The following is a 19,329-nucleotide window of genomic DNA, read 5'->3' as shown; positions in this document are numbered from 1 at the left end:
GGATGCTGGGTGGGAGGGCAGGGAGCCAGGCGTTGCAGTGGCGACTCTTTGCCGCTAGATGACGCTCCCTCCCAACAGGAGCCGGACGCGGGTTCGCGGCCGACAGATGGCGCCTGCGCGTTCCATTCGCCTCCAAGTCGCCGAAGAGCGAACACCCCAAACAATCCCGAAGCGCCACCAAAAAAAAAAAAAAAAAAAAAAAAAAAAAAGAGAGAGAGAGAGAAAAAAAAAAAACCCGCCGGATCCGACCGCCACTTTCAAAACCCCCCACCGCTCTAGAACCGCGGGAGCTTCCGTCCCTGAGTAGAATTCGAGGGTGTAAAGAAGAGGAAGGGAAAAATATCTTGTACCAGCCCAGGGGTGAAGAAGCCCCCGGCCTGAGAAAGAAGGAAGGAGGAGTGGGGGAGGCGAACAGTCTCGTTGCTGCCTCTGTATACGCTGAGGGGGGAGGTAAGTTATAAAATGGCGGAGGCGAAGCTTCTAGAAGTTTGGAGGGGCACCCGGAGGGCGCGGGGCCCACCGTGAGGCGCGTGTGGTTGAAACAGGGCGCGAGAGAGGAGTTGGGAGGGAAAGACACTGGGCACTCTTGCCGTTTAATTTCCTCTCTTCTTCCTTTGCCTCCAGCGGGGCCCGCCGTGGAGCGGGCGGTCAAGTGAAGGCGGGGAGAAGCCTCCTCGTCCCCGCGTAACCCCCAGCCCTTCTTTCTCCCCTCTTCCCCCAAGTGGCTCCCTCAGCACTACCAAGAACTTCCAGCCCCCCTTCCTCCCTACCTCCTACTCCTAGAGTGGCTTTCTACCGCAGGACTCTTCTTTTCGACTACCCTCGCTGAAGGTTTTCTCTTCCTTCCCTCGCCCCACTCTCCCTCGGGGCCTCTACGGAGACCCCCCCCATGGGTGGCCCAAAATGGAGAACGCGGAGCAGCGCAAGATGGAGGCTCTGCTTCTCGGTGTAGTGTTAGATTTAGGTGCCTTTTCTCCGGCAGGCTCTTAAGCCTGGGAGAGCCCGAACTGGAGGTGGGGTGGGGTGCGAGCCGTAGTGGGGAAGGCCGGGCGGCCGCGGTTGGGGTGGGGGAGAGCGCGGCATCGCGGCGAGGGGAAGGAAGAGAGCAAAATGGTGGTGCTGGGAACCTAGGGGGGAGGGGAGGCGAGGAGGCTCGCTTGTGTATATTTGGGCCTCGGACCGAGGGAGGCGAGGGAAAATCTACTCTGATCACACCCCTCCCTCGTGCCCCCTCCCTTCTCCCTTCCCCTCCTTCCTTTCCTCCCTCCCTCCTCTCCCTCCCTCTCTTCCTCCCTTCCTAGAGAGGGAACAACATTCATGTGACGGGCCCCTCTGCTTCTCCCCCGCCCCATCATCTCCAGCGCGTGGTGGGGGAACTGCCGGGGAAAGCGATTGGCATCGATCTCTCCATCCCTTCCGAGGCCCGACTTCGGTCAGTTTTCTTCGGGCAACAATTTTCTGAATTGGTTGGGGTCTGGCGGTGTTGGCCCCCGCGTGCAGACCTTGCCCCGAAGGGGGCCCTGCCTGCCTGGCATGGGAGGAGGGGGGAAGGGCGGGAGTGGAAGGCTGTTTGTTGGGGGGTTTTGGCGCCACTTTTGTTTTAGTTTTAGTGCTGCTTTTCGTTCCCACCCCCACCCGCACTGTCTTTCTCAAGGCACGAACTGAGCTGATCCTTGCCCCAGGTAGGCAGCTTCTGCTTTTTCCCTCCACACTTTTATTCTTGCTTGGGGTCGACTTTCTTTTTTCTTCTCTCACGTACCCGGTGATCTGTGGACGGCGATTTTAGGACGGAAAGGGTCGGATGGGCCATGGGAGAGAGAAGGTGTGGGAAACAGCATCAAGTAGTTCCGCAAAACTTTGAGCCCCGTTCTCATTTTCTTCTGGCCTACATTCGTAAACGTATTGTTGATTTCTGCCCTTTTTTTCCCCCGTCGCGAGAATGTCTTGTTTTGCCTTTAGTTTTTTTTATAAACCGCTGTACTTTCGACATTTAGTTTCCGCTCCCCCTTGGTGTATATGCCATTTTATTTTTAATCATGAAGTGTAATGGGTTTTATCGTGTGATTTTTCGTGCTGCAGTGTTCAGCTTTAATTTTTAATATTGCATTAGTAGTTTCATCTGGTTTGTGAGACTTTCTCTTCCGTGGCCTAGAAATGTTTTATATGTTGTTGCCTACCGCCCCCCCCCTTTCTCTTGGATGTAGCTTGTTAATTGAGGGTCATGGTATTTGATTAAATGGTTATTTACAGTTTACGTGATATATCTATTAGAAACTTTTGATGTGTAGGATTAGATTTAAGTAAACGAAGAGCTCGTGTTGGTTTGAAATGGTTCCTTAAAATGCGCGGGCCGCCCTCCCCCCCCCACCGTAGAGCCTCATCTTCCCCTCACACTGGAGTGTAAATTCCATACCCCTTTTCTCCCACGGACCGCCGTATTTCACGGCAGCCACACCCTGTATTTGTCTCTGTGGATTGGGCTCATTATCAGCTTAATTTAGTGACTCTTAAACCACCATGATGGGACTTGCTTAAGCACGAAGCTTCTTTTCCTGTTTAGTCCTAGTGGTTAGTGTCGAAAGAGGAATAATCGAGGTTTCTTGATGAAACCTGGTGCGGTCCAACCTCTGCCTTTTTTCTGTTGTCTTTTTTCCTACTCCGGGCTGTTGGCGGTGTCAGCACCGCTGCTGGGGGCGGGGGTGGAGGGGAGAAAGAGTCGGGTTACCGAAGTGCGTCATTCCTGGCTCTAGCAGGGCCTGCTCGGGAGCTGCTGGTGTTTGTTACTGTCCTCGCAGCACTTTCCTGCCAACCTTCTCTCTCTGCGTATTGGTTAGGAGCAAAAGCAGGAGGCGGTCTCCTAATTCTATCTGTAGCCTAGCGCGTTGCGTTTAAGGGTATATGTGAACTTATTAAAAAAAATCGGCCTGGAAAGTGGATACATTTCTCTTTAATGACATACAATTCAGGTAGTTTAGACTTGATTTCATATATTTCCCAGTGAACGGTGGGGTAATTTTGAACATTTTAAACCACTTACGTTAAAATGCCTGTTTTTTTTCCTACATTGATATCAATCTATAATTAGGAATCAGAAGGACCAGTTAAGGCATAAGTGTTCAGCGGTCTTTCAAGTGCTTGAACTGTAATTTTATGACACATTATGTTAAATAGTCTTTTTTTTTTAGTTTTGAGCCAAGGTGCTACGTGAATGCAAGCTAATTGTAAATGTTTAAGTTCATTTTCATCACATTCTTCTTTACCCTTTTAGACGTAACTTTAAATATGTCCTTGGGATCTTATTGGCCTTATCAGATTCTTAAAGATGGGTATTTCCCTTTTTTAAAAAAAATCCGAATTCTTAAAAAAAATTTACCACCTAACAAGTAATTGTATAGGGTGGCCGTACAGTTACATTGTTAGATTCTTGACTTCTTGCTAGTCTTTGATACTTTTTTATCTTTGGATTTTTCTCTGTACATACTGAGCACAGTGTCTTCCTTTTAATTCTTTTCTGAAGATAATTGGGGGAGAGGTGGGAGGTAGAGATGAAACAAAAGTGGCCTTGAGTTGATGATTGTAGCTGGGTGATGAGTACAGGAGAGCTCATTGTACTATTCTCTCTACTTTAGCGTGTACTTGAATGTTTCCATACTTAAACAGAAAAAATTTGGAAGAAAAAAATTCAGATTGTCTTGCAATTTTGGTGTAATGACTTAAGTTTGTATTTACATATTATTTGCCTGGGAAACTTGGCCTTGTGTATAAGTAATTACACAATGTCTGACTTACAAACTCAAAAAATATTTAAATTGAACCAGTATAGAATAAGCAAGATAAATGGTTATAAATTGGTTGAACTTTAAATGTTTGTAACTTAGTCTGAACGTGCTCTACTTTTAGTTTCTTTTTTAATCCTTTGAAAATAGGAAAATTCCATTAGCAAATTTTGTAAATTCTGCTTGGTGTCTATTTCATTAAGTTGGAGTTCCAGTGAGTCAGTATGAAAGGGATTTACTATTAATAGGAGGGGCTTTGGCAGTTGGAATAAATGACAGTGGAAGGGATTCGGGTGCCCTAGGGAGCATTCCTGGTAAGAAGATCGAGGTAGAAGTTGAATTCAGTTTCAGTATTTGGTGTTTAATGAATGGGTAGAGAAGAGGATTGGAAAAGAAATCTACTTCTTACCTGTTCTTTCCCACTGAAATAACTATAGCATCCTAAGGGGTGGGGTGGTTTTTTAAAAAATTGATCTGAAAATGAATGTTTACATACAAAATGAGTTAAAGCTCCCCTCCCCCCACTTTTAACCATCTGATGCCATAAATAGTTAAAGGTTGATATGTAAAATATTTTAATGTTTTATATTAAGAACATCTGACCATTACCCATCAACAGTAAAGTAAAAATGCATTGCCATTAAAACCTTCAGTCTCCTTAATTAGTGTATTTGTAAATTGCTCCTACAAAGAATTTGTAGATCATTTGAAGTTAAGTGCCTTATTTTCTGCAATTTTATGTTGTTCAGTGGCAGGTTTTTTCACCCTATAAGATGTATTTTTGAACATACGTCAAAGTTTTAAAGGGAACCGAAAATAATGGATATTTAACTTCTGTATTTGGCGAAGTGTGATCCCTAATCATTATTAAAGCAAAAATTCCACCCTAGGCTGGGGACAGACATTTCGTAATTGTTAATATTAGTCTGTTTGTATATTTCGTATTCATCACTTTAGCTTTAGAAGGATGTTAAGAGAAGACAGATTATGTATTTTGAACTCTTAAATGCGAATAATCTTAAATGTTGAGGATTGTGACTTCAGATTTATTTTATTGTGAGGCAAGAGCTAAACTACTAAAGCAACAAACTATGAGTTTGGTAACTTTGAAGTCTATTTAGTTAGGTTTTTTTTTTTTAAAGCCCAAGTACTCAAGATTTTAATGAAATTAAATTATACATTATTTTTTCATTGTTTTCTTTTTGAACCTTAATGACGTTGGTGGTCTCCTGAGAACCTGTGAATTAAAATGGGTGGGTTGGGGTGGGGGACAGGCAGGCTCAAACTACCCTTTGGGAATATAGGGTTAGATGTGAATATACACCTTGGACAGTTGAGTAATGCTTAATACTCTGCATGTTTAACTGATGCCACCCACAATTATGTGTGGGAAGGGAGTAAACAGTGAATGGCATATTCTTCTTTGGGTTCTTTATAATAGATGGAAGACTTCAGTTTTTGATGCTGCAAGTTAACTTTCGAGCTTAAAATTTACATTAGATGGACACAATGATCTATTACACCTCAATGGGATAAGGTTCATATCTTTAATGTGACTTTTTTGTCTCACATGTTAAAAAAACACTGGTCTTGTGTTAGTACTTTGACTTCGCTATTAGATTATTCGAAGACTTGAACACAACAGTTTACTGTGTAGTGGAGCACTATCCTATACCTATTTTGGGAGTTGGGGAGCATAGCAAAGGCAAGGGATAGTCCCAGTTATCTATGGGTGTCAGTATATATTGAAACACCGTTAATTATCAGAGAGCAAAGAAGAAACTTTAAAGATACAGATTATTTTAAGAGTTCTTTACATGTATTTTATTTGTGTAATTTCTATATTTGATACATATTTAGGACTTTTAATTTGTGGTTCAGTACTGCTCCTGTATAATAATTTTCTAATATCTCTGGATATCATGAGTGGTGGTTATTGCGTGTTCTCTTTGCCAAAGATACATGAGAAAACAAAATTGTCAGCTTGATATTTTTCAGTCTCCTGAGTTGCCTGCTTTGTATTTAATTTAACCAAATTTTATATTTTGTCAGTGTGAGTGGTGTTGCTTGGTGGAGTCTTAATTTTTGTATATGTGCATTTAAAAAAAAAACTACATCTCTTTAGCAGCTATGGTAATCTGCTACCTGAACTGTATTTTTTTTTCTGAACTGTATTTTTAATGTATGCTTGCTATGGTTCTATCTTTGCTACTAGCCAGAAGAAAACAAATCTTTACATATGGTTGGTCTAGTCTAGAGATTATTGAAATTGTTTTAAGCCCCATCCCCTCCTCCAGATGAGGGGAGGGTGAATAATGTTGATGATCTGTTCTTTTTTATTTTAATTGGAAAATACACGACTAGGCTTGATGAGACAAACTAGAGTGATTTCTGTAAACTCTGGATAATCTAATGTACACCTCAAAGGTAAAATTCCTTTATAAAAATATATTGTTCAATCTTTGCGATTGGCTCCCTACTGTATCCCTTTAAATTCTTCAGGAACACCCAAACACTGGTAAATATAAACAGCTTGTGATCGCAATAAATATATATATATATTGTTTAAATTCTGTTGAATGTTGTTAGGGGGGAAAAAGCAGGTCCTATTTACACTTTTGCATGAATAACATTTGTTGTAATGGGATTTGACCTATAACTTGTTGAATCCTGAGATATTCTAAGAAACTCTTAATTTAGTTGCCATTTGAGTGACTTTTAAATGCCAATAACTGTACACTGTGTGTTTTAACATGTATTGTTTAAACTTCTCTGCTACCTTACAAGATAGATGGTTGTCATTTTACAGATGGGGAAATTGAGGCTCTCAGAGAATAAATGACTTGTCACATGATAATAATTGACAGTCTGAATTCACACCCATATTAGTCTGGCCTCAAAACCTTTGTACTTTTTTGTTAAACTCAGTAGCTTCTCTTAACTGTGTTAGGTCTTGGGTTATCTATCACTGAAAGCATGTATCTTTTCAGTGTTACAAAATGAAGATTTTTTTCACGTATAGTACAGGGTTAATGCAGATTTTTAATGTAGGGTTAGATGAGTTGCTGCCTGATGAACGGTCTAATTGTGTTTTATACTAATAGTTGAAATAGTTGAAATAAATCTGAGCTTTAGGTTTGAGTATGCTCATTATACAAAAGTTTGTGGAATAATATATATATTTTTTTGTTTTAGATGGGATAATATGTTGAATTGTATTCTTAATTTTTGGGGGGTCATACTATGGTAGATAGAGTGGTTTCACTGATTTTTTTTTCTTTTGTCATTTAAGCTCTATATAGAATGGAGCTAAATGTGTCTGAGAATAGTTCCCCAATCATTCAGCATGTTTATCGAGTGATTTGAAAAGAGAATTTAGGTGACTCTTATAATTCACTGCTCTGATTGGTTCTGTAGGGGTTTTTTTGTTATTTAATGGTACCTTAAAAATATTTTCTTCTAAGTGTTAGTACCTTATCTGTTTCTACTTTCTATTCTAGTTCATCTTTTCACTTAATTAAAATTTCTTGTTCTTATTTTTTATCAGGTAATAGTTAATATTGCTGCCCTGGATTATTTGGTTCATTAGTGATCAGAATCTTGGTCTCAGCTTTCTTTGCTTTTCCTCTTTCTCCTTCCTGCTTTTCATAAACTATAACTAGAACTTTTCTAATCTGAAGGAATGCTAGATATCGTGTAGCTGGCCTAAGATAAATTAGTGGAAATGGGGTAAAACCAAAAATATTAGTGCTTTTCACAGCCATGAGTCAAATTTATATATTTTATGTTAATCATTTCCTTAAGCTTTATTCTGTAGGAAATATTTTTTCCAGGTGATACTGTCTTCTACCCAGAGTCAATATTGAGTCTTTTCATCCATATTTTCCCCTTTGTAGTCCAAGAAGAATACCACTGGTGTTCTACCACAGAATTATGCCCCAAGGCATCCATTGTATATAATAAACTAGTTTCTCTCCAGTGCATCTAGAAAGATACTAGCTATGTACTGTTCTTGGGAGAATTCAGGAAATTGTCACTCAAATCATTTTCTGAGTTCTGTGGTTAATAACATGAGGAACCCTGGTTGAGAAAGGTTGCTAGAATATTAAGGGGCTTGGTTTGATGTCAAACAAAGTTTTACTTTTCATGGTTTCTTTCCTGTCAGTAACCCTAATATAGCCTCTACTTAAAACTTACGTTTGATAAAAAGTGAATGCAGTTGCTGATACTGCCATTTCTGTGGGATAAATTGGTCAGTGTTGATTTCAAGCAGTTAGTGCTACTTAGTTGTTTTAAATAATTGAATATTGAATGTGGGAAGTTAAATGCATAATTTCATTTGTAAAAAAGAATATTGTAGGAGCTCTGTTCATTATATTATTCAAAGCCTTTTATAAGAAGCCTTTGACAGTGACTAACATTAACAATAGGTAACACTAACTGTACTCTTACTGTGTGCCGGACACTATTACAAATGCTTTATGTGTATTAGCTCACTTAGTCTTCATAACCCTCTGAAGTAGGATGACCATATGATTTTTTGTTCAAACCAGGATACTGTTGAGAGTGAAAGGGGGCACTAAGTGGATGGCATGCTAGGATAATAGTATAAACTAGGACTGTCCCAGAGTAACTAGGATGTATGATGACCCTAATTAACAACCCCCACCCCTTTTTTAGAAGAGAAAACCAAAGCATAGGAGGCCAAGTAACTTGCCCAGTTAGTAAGTGGTAGGAAGAGATTCGAAACCCCTGTGGAGATTTCTTTGGGCATGAACGTGATTTAAATTACTTTACACTGCCATATTCTTAGAGTTTGTTTTTACTCTTTGGAGGAGTTTTTATTGGTATGGGGTCGACAGTAAAAGACAAGATACAGTGTTTTTAAAAACCCAGTAGAATTTCCAGTTGGCTTTTTTCAAGTGACTCTTAAGACTTAAGTGATGATGTCTTAATGTTGAAAAGCAACTTCTCTGAGTGAGGTCTTCCTAAATAAAAACAGAAAACTCCATGATAACTACTTTTACTGTTTACATCTGTATTTGTTTTCCTTACATTGTTTAGACTCCCTTTATGGGTTTCTTAGGAGGAAATGTGAATTGTATGATATTTCATGGGGGCTCTTAGATGGAAAATTTCTTCTGAGAAGAAAGCTGAAAGAGACACAGTTTTGTGACTAAGGAGAAGTAGTATTAGAAAAGAAAGAAAAAGGTCTAGTTTAGAGACTTATTTGAAGTTAAACTGATTCTGTACCATAATTTGAAAATTAAGTCTTTTGGAGATTGATGTGTCATTTCATAAAATTAATAGTTGTCTTTTATTTTTGGTGACTTTTGCAACTGCTTTGTATTCCCAGCCTGTTTGTTTGTGGTACACACACACCCCCCAAATGATTCAAACATTTGGTGAAATGATTTCAGCATAATCACAGATTTTACTATTTTGTAAAATAAGATTTTTTCCCCTCTTTTTTCTTTTAGTGAGGGTAAGTAGTAGAGAGCTGATCTTAAGAGGACTTCATACTTAGCTATTCTAATATTTCATTGAGGAATTTGTTTTTTTTTCCGCTAGCTAGTTCACTTTTATAAGTTTTGTTGGCATCATTATCTTATAAACAACTGAGAGGCTATTAAGTAGGTCTATTCAATTCTTAAAGTCATTTGTTTAGTTCATTAAAGCCATCGTGAAGTTGGAAGGTGGGGACTGCATATCTGACCAGAGGAAGGAATTTGTGGGCCGCATAATGACTGGTAAACAAAAGGTTATTTTGTGGATTTGATTTATTATAGAAATTAATGCAGTTGGTTTTTTTAAAAATCTATTGCTGGGTTTTAATATGGGGCCCATGGATAGGGTGGAGGTGTGAGAACCCTGTGAAATTAATGTACAAAATGTATAACTGCATTTATTCAAGTTTTCAAAAGAGTTCATTCGTTTTTTCTGCTGGTACTTAAAGTGCCTTCAGGGATGGGATATACAGTGGTAAACTACATAGTCTCTGCCCTCAGTCAATGTTGTCAGTTGAGTTTTATCACCCCAAAAGGGTTAAAACTAACCCATTTTGGAAACATTATGTACTGGGATTACTGTATATTAAAGAATACTAAGCTAAAACCAATAGCCATCAATGCAGTTTTTTTATTATTTTTTATTTTTTTTGCGGTACGCGGGCCTCTCACTGTTGTGGCCTCTCCCGTTGCAGAGCACAGGCTCTGGACGCGCAGGCTCAGCGACCATGGCTCACGGGCCCAGCCGCTCCGCGGCACGCGGGATCTTCCCGGACCGGGGCACGAACCTGCGTCCCCTGCATCAGCAGGCGGACTCTCAACCACTGCGCCACCAGGGAAGCCCAATGCAGTTTTGATAGTGTCCTTAATTTAAGATTAGTGACAAGTATTTAAAAATAAGGAGTACTCTGAAAAGCTTTGGGGAAAAATAACAATTAAGGACTGTTGATGTAGCATTGCAATGCTTCAGTTCAGTCTTCGGTGGTTGTTAATAAACTAAGTTAAAGAAGCCCATGATCATTCCCTGTAACCAGTTACTGTTATCCAAAGGTTGAGACCTTCTAAGTGATATTGTGCTTCTGTGTAAAAGAAAAAGAGGCAATCAACAATCACTCTGTTATATGGGACTCTTGTGTGTCTTTCTCTACCTCAAGTTGTAAATGCTTGCGTTTAAATAGGAACTTAAATTTATCCATGCTTGTGTTTTGCTTTTTGACTTTGGATTCTTTGTTGGAGTGTTAGCTTGAAATGTCTTTGTAGCAGTATATGATATTCATTAAATTCATTCTCTACATATATATGATGGTGTAGGTTTGGTATATTTAAAGTAGTATTTCCATTTCAGGATTGGGATGTATGATACTCTCTTTTCTTGGGTTTCTAACGTTTTTCTCTTTTCAAAAGCAAGAATTTTTCCACACTCACCAATGTATCTCCTGCCTTGTAACTAATTTGCAAACTTTATGGTGGTTAGAATGTTACTACAAAGAACACATTTAATATTCTCTTACTAAAAAAGGCCTTTTTTGTGATTTAAAGAAATAGTATTAAAGATAGTTGGGAACATGAACCTTTGAGAATTTCCCTTCTATGCTAAAGAAGTAGAGAAAATGTAGGAAATATTAGCAAAGCCATAATATTTTTCCTTTGGGTTATGTCCCTCCCTGTTTCCACCACTCATTGAGGCCAAAAGACATTCCTCAGACTTTATTCCTGGCAGGAGAATTGAGGAAGTGGTGGTAGCCATGGCTGGCAGGGAAGTAGAAGCTTGAAGGTATGTTTTTGAAAAGCAAATTTGTCAATGACAAATGGATTTTTCCAGTTTGAGTATATGTACTTTTTTGAGTTTTGGTTACATGTCAATGCATAAAGTGCTACTATTCATTGAGGAATATTCAGTGGTTGCATTCATATTTGGGTGTTCTAAATATACTTGAAAAATTTCAGAGGGATTATCTGGACAATACAGGATTATATTAGAAAAGATCGTTTAGTAGGGAATTAGTTCCTAAACCTTTGAAGTTAGACTGAAACAGTTATCCAGGTTGCTGCAGAAAAATAGCAAACCTAACATGAGAGATAATTATTTGTGTGTATAAATATGTAATGTTTATATGTACAATATTGGTGAATATCCAAACTTATGTCTTATAACTAGTTTACCTTTTTCAGACAAGGGATTACGTTTTTATCTGATTTTGAATTCTTGTCTCATTGTGTAATATGTATCATGCAGATTCTGAAATGGTAATTAAAACCTTAGGTTTTCTAGGAAAGTAACCCTACATTATAATTACATTATTAATATCTCATCTTCAAGACCTGTATGTTGGAAGAGAAGTAGTCAATTAGTTTCCTCTAGTTGGCTTTGCATTAATGATAAACTTTGTGTATCTACAGGATATCATTTATAGGATCTACTACACAGCAAGGCTCCCTAACATTTAATTTTTATTTCTTAAAACAACCATGTGAGGTAATTGGTGGTATTTTCATTTACTGAGGTTCAAAATAGTTAAGTGACTTGCTTAAGTTCACTCAGCTAGTTAGTGGCAGAGCCTACTTTTGAATCCAGTTCTGCCTAATTCCAGCACACTTCTTTACACAGTGATACATTGCCTTCCAGTGGGATATTTATAGACTTGTGTAGTGATAACTTTTGGTGGGGGGGGGAAGAGTAAGAGGGGGCAAGCATCCTAACTTGATGAGACTGAGGAAGTTAGACTTCTCAAAGTAGAAAACTTTTGGAAATTAGGTAGGGGAAAGGCTTATTTTCTACCAAGAGCTGATAGGGAATAAATTATTCTCAGTCTGAAGTTAGATGTGATATGTTTCGTATTTTATAATAAGCATCAAATAACACCTAGAAGAGGGTTGGGTGGGGGAAGATGATAAAGTTTATTACATTGAATTTGTTTTAATCCCTAGTAAAGTGACATCTGAATTAATTTTAAGGAATTAAACTTCTTATAAAATAAACTATGAAACAAAATGTTATCCAAAGCATTGTTGGCATATGTCTCACTAGTAGTGTTCCTACTAAAGGACAGTAATACTAATGGGAGCAAAATCTGATGAGGTAAATTGGTCTAAATCCAGATAACATCATGATGCTACTTTTATGTTCTTCTGTTCTGTTTTGATTTTCATTTTTCTCCAGCACCCTCTTCTGTTGCTTTTCCATCTCCACTATCTGTACAATTTCTGAAATTCTCCTTGGAAAGTAGAACTGTTTTGATGATGATTTCCTTTTTTTTACTTTTATACTTTTACTAATACTATATAACTCCATATGCTAGGCACTGAAATAGAAGTGATTTCAAAAATAAACCCATTTTATCCTCCCAGCAACTCTGAGGTAGGTACTGCTATTGTTTTCTGTTTACGGGTGAGGAAACAGGTGCAAAACAAAAAGGTAAAATTGCACAAGGACACATACCTAGGAAAGCGGTGGAGACTTGATGTGAACCCAGGCAATCTGATTAGTGTCCCATGTTCTTAGCACTACAGTACCATACTGCTGATTGTTGACATTAATATGAATGGTTTCCTCATCTTGGCAGTGTATTTATTTTAAGTGTTCTCTTTAATCATGAAGTATGTTTGCTCATCCTAATAGGAATTTTAGAGGTCAGCAGAGGATTGGGAAATTTTCTGATCCTCAGGTTTCCTAGCTATAAAATGGGTAATCCTGCATGCCTTATGTTATTATGGGGATTAGATAACAATACTTTTCTGAGTGTTTTCTGTATGCCAGACAATATGCCTAGGGTTTTGCTGGCATGATAGACCCCCAGATAACTGTAATATTTTCATTTATTGAGTACATTCTGTATGTCAGATACTTGATGTAATATACTACTTTTACATCTTACATTGTATAGGGGATATTGTACTCATTTTACAGAAAACTGAGGCCTAAAGAAATTTAGTAATTTGCCCAAATATGTTCTCACCTCTCGGCAGTTGTATTTACTGTTCCCTCTGTCTGGTGCGGTTGCTCATTTCTTCAGGACATTTTGCTCACTCAAGTAATTAGCCTTTCAGTGAAGTATTCCTTGGCCATATCATGTAAAATATCTTTTGCCCCCAACACTTCCTTTTCTGCTTACTGTATTTCTCTGCATGGCTCTTTTCATTATCAAACATAGTTTTATGTGGGTTATCTCTTTCCCCACCTTAGAATGTAAACTCATTGAGGGCAAGAATATTTGTCTTGTTCATTGCCTTAACCCCAGCACCTAGAACAGTGGTTGGGACATAGTAGGTTGTATAATATTTGTTGAGTGGATGCATTACGTGGTATCCCGAGACTCACTAGGCTTACTTGCAAGCTGATCCTGAATTAGACTGATTTAATCTTAATGGACCAAGATGGGTATTTTCCGAAACAGAGTTGTGATGAGGATTGTGCTTGGGGCTGTTTTGGGGTGGGAGTGGGGAGGCAGTGCAGTCTCATGTTGTAGTTTTTAGAAGTCTGTTCTCATGAATTGCCTTGAATTCCGGGAGGAGTATGTGCCCTCAGGTCAGCTTCTAGGTTCTGTGAAGCCTTTTATCTCTTAGTAGAGGTCTGCTTTCCAGCTTCTTACTGTCTTAACTTTCAACCCCTCATTTTGCCTAAAGATTTGTTCATTGACCATTTATAGTGTATTTGTGATGTGTGCAGTGTGGAGCTGTGAAGCAGGGAGTTGGCTTCATACAGGAAGATTCCTAGCTTTGCCATGATATGTACATAAACATGTATGTATGGTAAAAAAAAAAAGAAAACTGCCATGTACTGAAACTTTAAATAATTGTTTTAGTTTTAATATTTTGATAGCACATAAAATCATTATTTTCTCATGTCTTGGAATTCATACCTCTTTCTTTCTGCTTCTCATAAAATTTGTTGCAATAATGTATGTAGTTGGAACATGGTAGTGATAATACTGAACCATGCTCTTGCACTTAAATGGTAGCTGATTTTTGAGAGAAAGACAAAATTGTATTTTTAGATATTTCAATCTTAAGCTGATATTAGCGCAACTGGAGTTCAGCAGATCTAAGAGTAGGAGATAGACCTTAGGGATCCCTGTGCATACTGTGCATTGGTCTTTAGAGGGGAGAAGTTATAAATAAGGAGGAGTAGAAGGCCAGGAGTGAAAACCTTATTATTAACTGGGTAGGAGGAAGAAGTAGGAACATTGATAGACTGGTCAGGGATATAGGAGAAAATCTAGGAAAATGTAGCATAAAATCCATAAGCATCTAAAATTTGAAAAGAATCCAGATGGCATGTTCTCCCATCTGTGAGATGATTTTAAATTGTATACAGTATAAAAACTGTTGTTTCAATTATGTCAAGATGAAATCATCTTTAAAGCTGATATAATCAATGGTTATCCTTATGTAGATTGTTTTCTTTGTGGCATCTCTTGGGAGTTGGGTTCTTCTTCCACCCTGGGTCCCAGGTTACCAGACTAAGCTGGGAAGTGGTCTGGGACAAGAAGGGGAGGGCATATCTGGCTTATTGCATTCTGAAAAGTCAATGAAAATTTTACTGGAATTACTTTGTATGGAGCTGTGGATAATCAAAGAATTGATTGTACTTAAATATGAGTGGTATTAGATAATATACTGCAATTTGATGTCCTCTTCAAAATAGCTGTGAAAATTATGGTTGGATTTGCTGGAGTCTATTTTGAAAAGGAAAACCTTTTCTTTTTTTCCTCTGTTCTTTTATATGAGATAAGTGTGTAGGCAACCACTTCACTTTTCTTCAAATTTTGTGGAAAAACTATCTTGGGTAGAAATAATGCCAGACGTGACTATCTTACAAAATTTTCTCACTTTTCTGCTTCTTGGGATAATATTTCAAAGGGAAATTATTGTTATCAGTCTAAAAAACTACTTATAATTCTACTTGCTTCAATCCAAAACTATTTTTTTTCAAAACTATTTATTTTTTAAAATTTTGGTAAAATATAAAATTTTACCGTTTTAAGTATACAGTTTAATGGCATTAGTTACATTCACATAGTGGTCCAAACATCACCACCATCTATCTCCAGAACTTTTTCATCATTCCATAATAAAACTCTCTACCCAATAAACAGTTCCCTATCTCCCCTCTGCCCTCAAACAGTTCCTGGTAACCAGCGTTCTGCTTCGTGTTCCTATGTATTTGACTAGGTACCTCAGGTAGGAGGAAGCATAGAGATATTTATCCTTTTGTGACTGGCTTATTTTACTTAGCACATTTTCAAGGTTCATCCTTGTTGTAGCATGTGTCAGAATTTTCTTCCCTTTTAAGGATATATAATATTCCATTTCTGTATATACCACATTTTGTTCATTCATCCGTGATGGACACTTGGATTGCTTCCACCTTTTGGCTGTTGTGAATAATGCTGCCATGGACATGGTATACAAATATCTGTTTGAGTCTCTCGTTTCAGTTCTTCTGTGTGTATACCGAGAAGTAGAATTGCTCCACAAATATTTTGAGTGTCTATAAGTGGCAGGCACTGTGCTAAGCACTGGGGATATCAGTGAACAAGGCAGGCCTGGTTCCTGTCCTCAGAATTTACAGTCTAGTAGGGAAAAAAGATATTAAATAAGCAGTTACAATTAAGTATGGTAAGTGTTACAAAAGGGCAAGTACAGAGTGCCATGTGTATATTTTATATGGTCGTAATAATGTATATATTGTTAAAGTAAAAAGAATACAAAACATCAAATGCTTTTTCATATTCTGATATCCCCTGCAGCACCTCACTCGCCAACCTACCACCACATGGAAACTTTTTTGTCCCCCCCCCCACACATTTAAAAATTTAATGCATCTGGAATATATTTTTGACTCTGATGTGACGTAGGGCTATTGTGCTGTTGTGGTTTATAAGCAGTATATATTTGGTCTTCTCTATTTCTGGCACAGAGCTCCCCAAACCCTTCAGATTTCCTCAGTGTTCAGAGTGATAGAGGTATCTTTTGTTATATCAATAAGGTGACTTTTAGAAAGCACCTTAGGGTGGGGACTGGTTGGTTGCTAGTGAAGCCAGCTGTGGTTAGAGGGTTAGAACTTTCAGTCCCCACCCCACCCCCACTTCTGGGGTCATGGAATGCAATCACCAGTGGCCAATGATTTAATCAATCCCAAAGCCTCCATAAAAACCCTACAGGAAAGGGTTCAGAGAGCTTCTGGTTTGGTGAACTTATGGAAATTTGGGGAGAATGGCGAGCTCCAAGAGGGCTTGGAAGCTTTCTCGCCTTTTCCCGGTACCTTGCCCTGTATCTCTTTCATCTGGCTGTTCCTGAGTTCCTTTTACAATAAACTGGTGATCTACTAAGTAAAATGTTTCTGAGTTTTGTGAGCCACTACAGCAAATTAATTGAACCCAAGGAGGGGTTCTTAGTGTCAAAAAAAATGCACAACCTAAAAGTTGAGAATTATGTTTTATTTGGAGGAATTTCTGAGGACTTCAACCCGCAAGACAGCCTCTGAGATAGCTCTGAGGGACTGCTCCAAAGAGGTAAGGGAGGGGCCAGGATAAATAGGAGTTTTGCAACAGAAAACAGGTAGTTAGAACATCAAAAGATTACTGTTAGTTAAAGAAAACCAGACATTTCAAGTTAATGAATTTAGCACTTGTATGGGAAGATGCAAGAGTCTGGGCTCATTGAAGTCCTTCCTTTGATAGGCACCTTAACTATCTAGGGCCAGTATCCTGTTCTTTCCTGTCCTCAGTCCCCTCAGGGTGCACCGTTGCAGGGTGGCTGCTGTGGCTAAGGGTTTGGCAGGGGGAAGCCCCTTTGTCTCCATCCTGACTTCCCTCAGGGCTCACCATCGGGGCAGCAGGTAGTGGCTGATGGCTTGATGGCCATAGATAGCATCCTTTGTTTGCTGATATGGCATGCAACGTTTTTCATTCGCATTAAGAACCTCTAATTTATAGCCAGTTGGTCAGAAGTACCGGTAACAACCTGGACTTGCGACTGCCCTCTGAAGTGGGGTTGGGCTGGGGCAGTCCTGTAGGACTGAACCCTTAAACCTGTGGAATCCGATGCAGTCTCTGGGTAGACAGTGTCAGAACTGAGGTGAATTGTAGAACTCCCAGCTGATGTCTGGAGAATTACTTGGTGCTGTATGAGATATCCCCACCCCCTCACCCCTGCCCGCAACACAACATTGGAATTTGGTCTCAGAACCAGTTTAGCTCTACACATTTTTGTCTTTTTGTGTGTGTGCCATACCATCAACTACCTAATTATTTTCCTTGCTGTACATTTGTCTCTTTCCTCCTCTGTTTGAGAAGGCACAGCTTCTATGAGTAACTTTGTCTTTTCTCCTTATCTAGTTATGTCTAGCAGTGGGATCATGCTGTCATTGAGTATGAACTTTTTGAAGCTCCTTGTAACTGAAGGTGTGTTGTTTTCCAGTAGGGTCGTACCTACCTTACAGTCCCACCGTTGCTGTCGTGTATGGTAACCACATTATCCCTGCTTTGGAGATGATGTTATTTTTTTTTTTTTTTGCGGTACGCGGGCCTCTCACTGTATGGCCTCTCCCCTTGCGGAGCACAGGCTCTGGATGCGCAGGCTCAGCGGCCATGGCTCACGGGCCCAGCCGCTCCGCGGCATGTGGGATCTTCCCAGACCGGGGCACGAACCTGTGTCCCCTGCATCGGCAGGCGGACTCTCAACCACTGCGCCACCAGGGAAGTCCTGAAGATGTTATTTTAAGCAGTTTTGCTAGTGGTATTATTTTTTTGCGGTACGCGGGCCTCTCGCTGTGTGGCCTCTCCCCTTGCGGAGCACAGGCTCCGGACACGCAGGCTCAGCGGCCATGGCTCACGGGCCCAGCTGCTCCGCGGCATGTGGGATCTTCCCGGACCGGAGCACGAACCCGTGTCCCCTGCATTGGCAGGCGGACTGTCAACCACTGCGCCACCAGGGAAGCCCTTCCCCTTATTTTTGAGCAAGGTATTTTGAATGTGACAGCCAACACTTAAGTTTAACCTGAGGGCCTTTTAATTATGAGTATACAGTAGTTTTCTGGTTAATTACTGGTAGTGATGGTTTTTAGTATTAAGTCTCAATAGAAGTATCTAATTTTATTTGGATTTGTGTATTGTTTTGTAATGTCTGTTCACCTCATTCATGGTGTTAGTTCATTTCAGTTTACGAACAGCAGTTGTTTAGGAAACCTGCAATAATCTATCCATCCACTTGTCTAGCCCAGTAGTGTTAAGTTGCATTCAGTGGACAGTTTGTGGATGAGCTGTGCTCAAGTGTTTTGTAAACAGAATATGAGAGAACAAGTGGGAAAAGCCCAGATTTTTTTTCTCACTGCAGTGTAATCTTCTTAGCAATGAAGCCGACAGTGAAATTAAATTTTTATTAGTAGTTCAGCCTGTTTTTCTTTCTTTTTTAAAAAAATTAATTAGTTTATTTATTTTTGGCTGCGTTGAGTCTTTGTTGCTGCACGCGGGCTTTCTCTAGTTGTGGCGAGCAGGGGCTACTATTTGTTGCGGCGTGCGGGCTTCTCATTGCGGTGGCTTCTCGTTGCGGAGCACAGGCTCTAGGTGCACAGGCTTCAGTAGTTGTGGCTCGTGGGCTCTAGAGCGCAGGCTCAGTAGTTGTGACGCACGGGCTTAGTTGCTCCGTGGCAGGTGGGGTCTTCCCGGGCCAGGGCTCGAACCTGTGTCCCCTGCATTGGCAGGTGGATTCTTAACCACTGTGCCACCAGGGAAGCCCTCAGCCTGTTTCTTGATAGTAATGATTATTCTTAGTCATGAGCAGGGTAGATAAAGTGAAATTGGCTGTTCGACATTGTTCTTTGAAAAAAAATAATTACATGATGGCATTAATGGTTGTGCCATGTAGTAGTCAGTTCATAGACTACTTCCAGATAGTAAGTTCATAGACTTCCCCTATTGAGAATTTGTCAGTGTCAAGGCATTGTGAAACCAATGATAAAAGATACTCTTCTTTAGATATCTGAGAATGTTCTGGACTATCTAACTTTAGAGTGATTAAAGATACATTAGCAGCTTTGTAGTGAA

The 19,329-nt window shown here is 39.6% G+C and overlaps 1 protein-coding gene across 7 annotated transcripts in view; it reads left to right on the top strand.

The window, feature by feature from the left end:
• The first annotated feature begins 218 nt into the window (after positions 1 to 218).
• Positions 219 to 19,329, top strand: part of STAG2 (STAG2 cohesin complex component) — a 116,266-nt gene continuing 97,155 nt past the window's right edge. For 2 of the 7 annotated variants that reach the window (XM_089904109.1, XM_089904107.1), the window contains exon 1: positions 1,261 to 1,432. The gene's annotated coding sequence lies outside the window, so the exon portion shown is untranslated. Of the gene's footprint in view, positions 451 to 551; positions 1,014 to 1,259; positions 1,433 to 19,329 lie in introns of those variants that run through there. The other 5 variants (XM_022561871.2, XM_089904105.1, XM_089904106.1 and 2 more) reach the window with 5 other exon arrangements.

Source organism: Delphinapterus leucas, chromosome X (genome assembly GCF_059928025.1).
Source record: "Delphinapterus leucas isolate spDelLeu-1000000601 "Yukka" chromosome X, BTC_Dleu_Yukka2, whole genome shotgun sequence".
In the NCBI taxonomy this organism is placed as follows: domain Eukaryota; kingdom Metazoa; phylum Chordata; class Mammalia; order Artiodactyla; family Monodontidae; genus Delphinapterus; species Delphinapterus leucas.
This window is presented reverse-complemented; position numbering and strand designations above follow the sequence as displayed.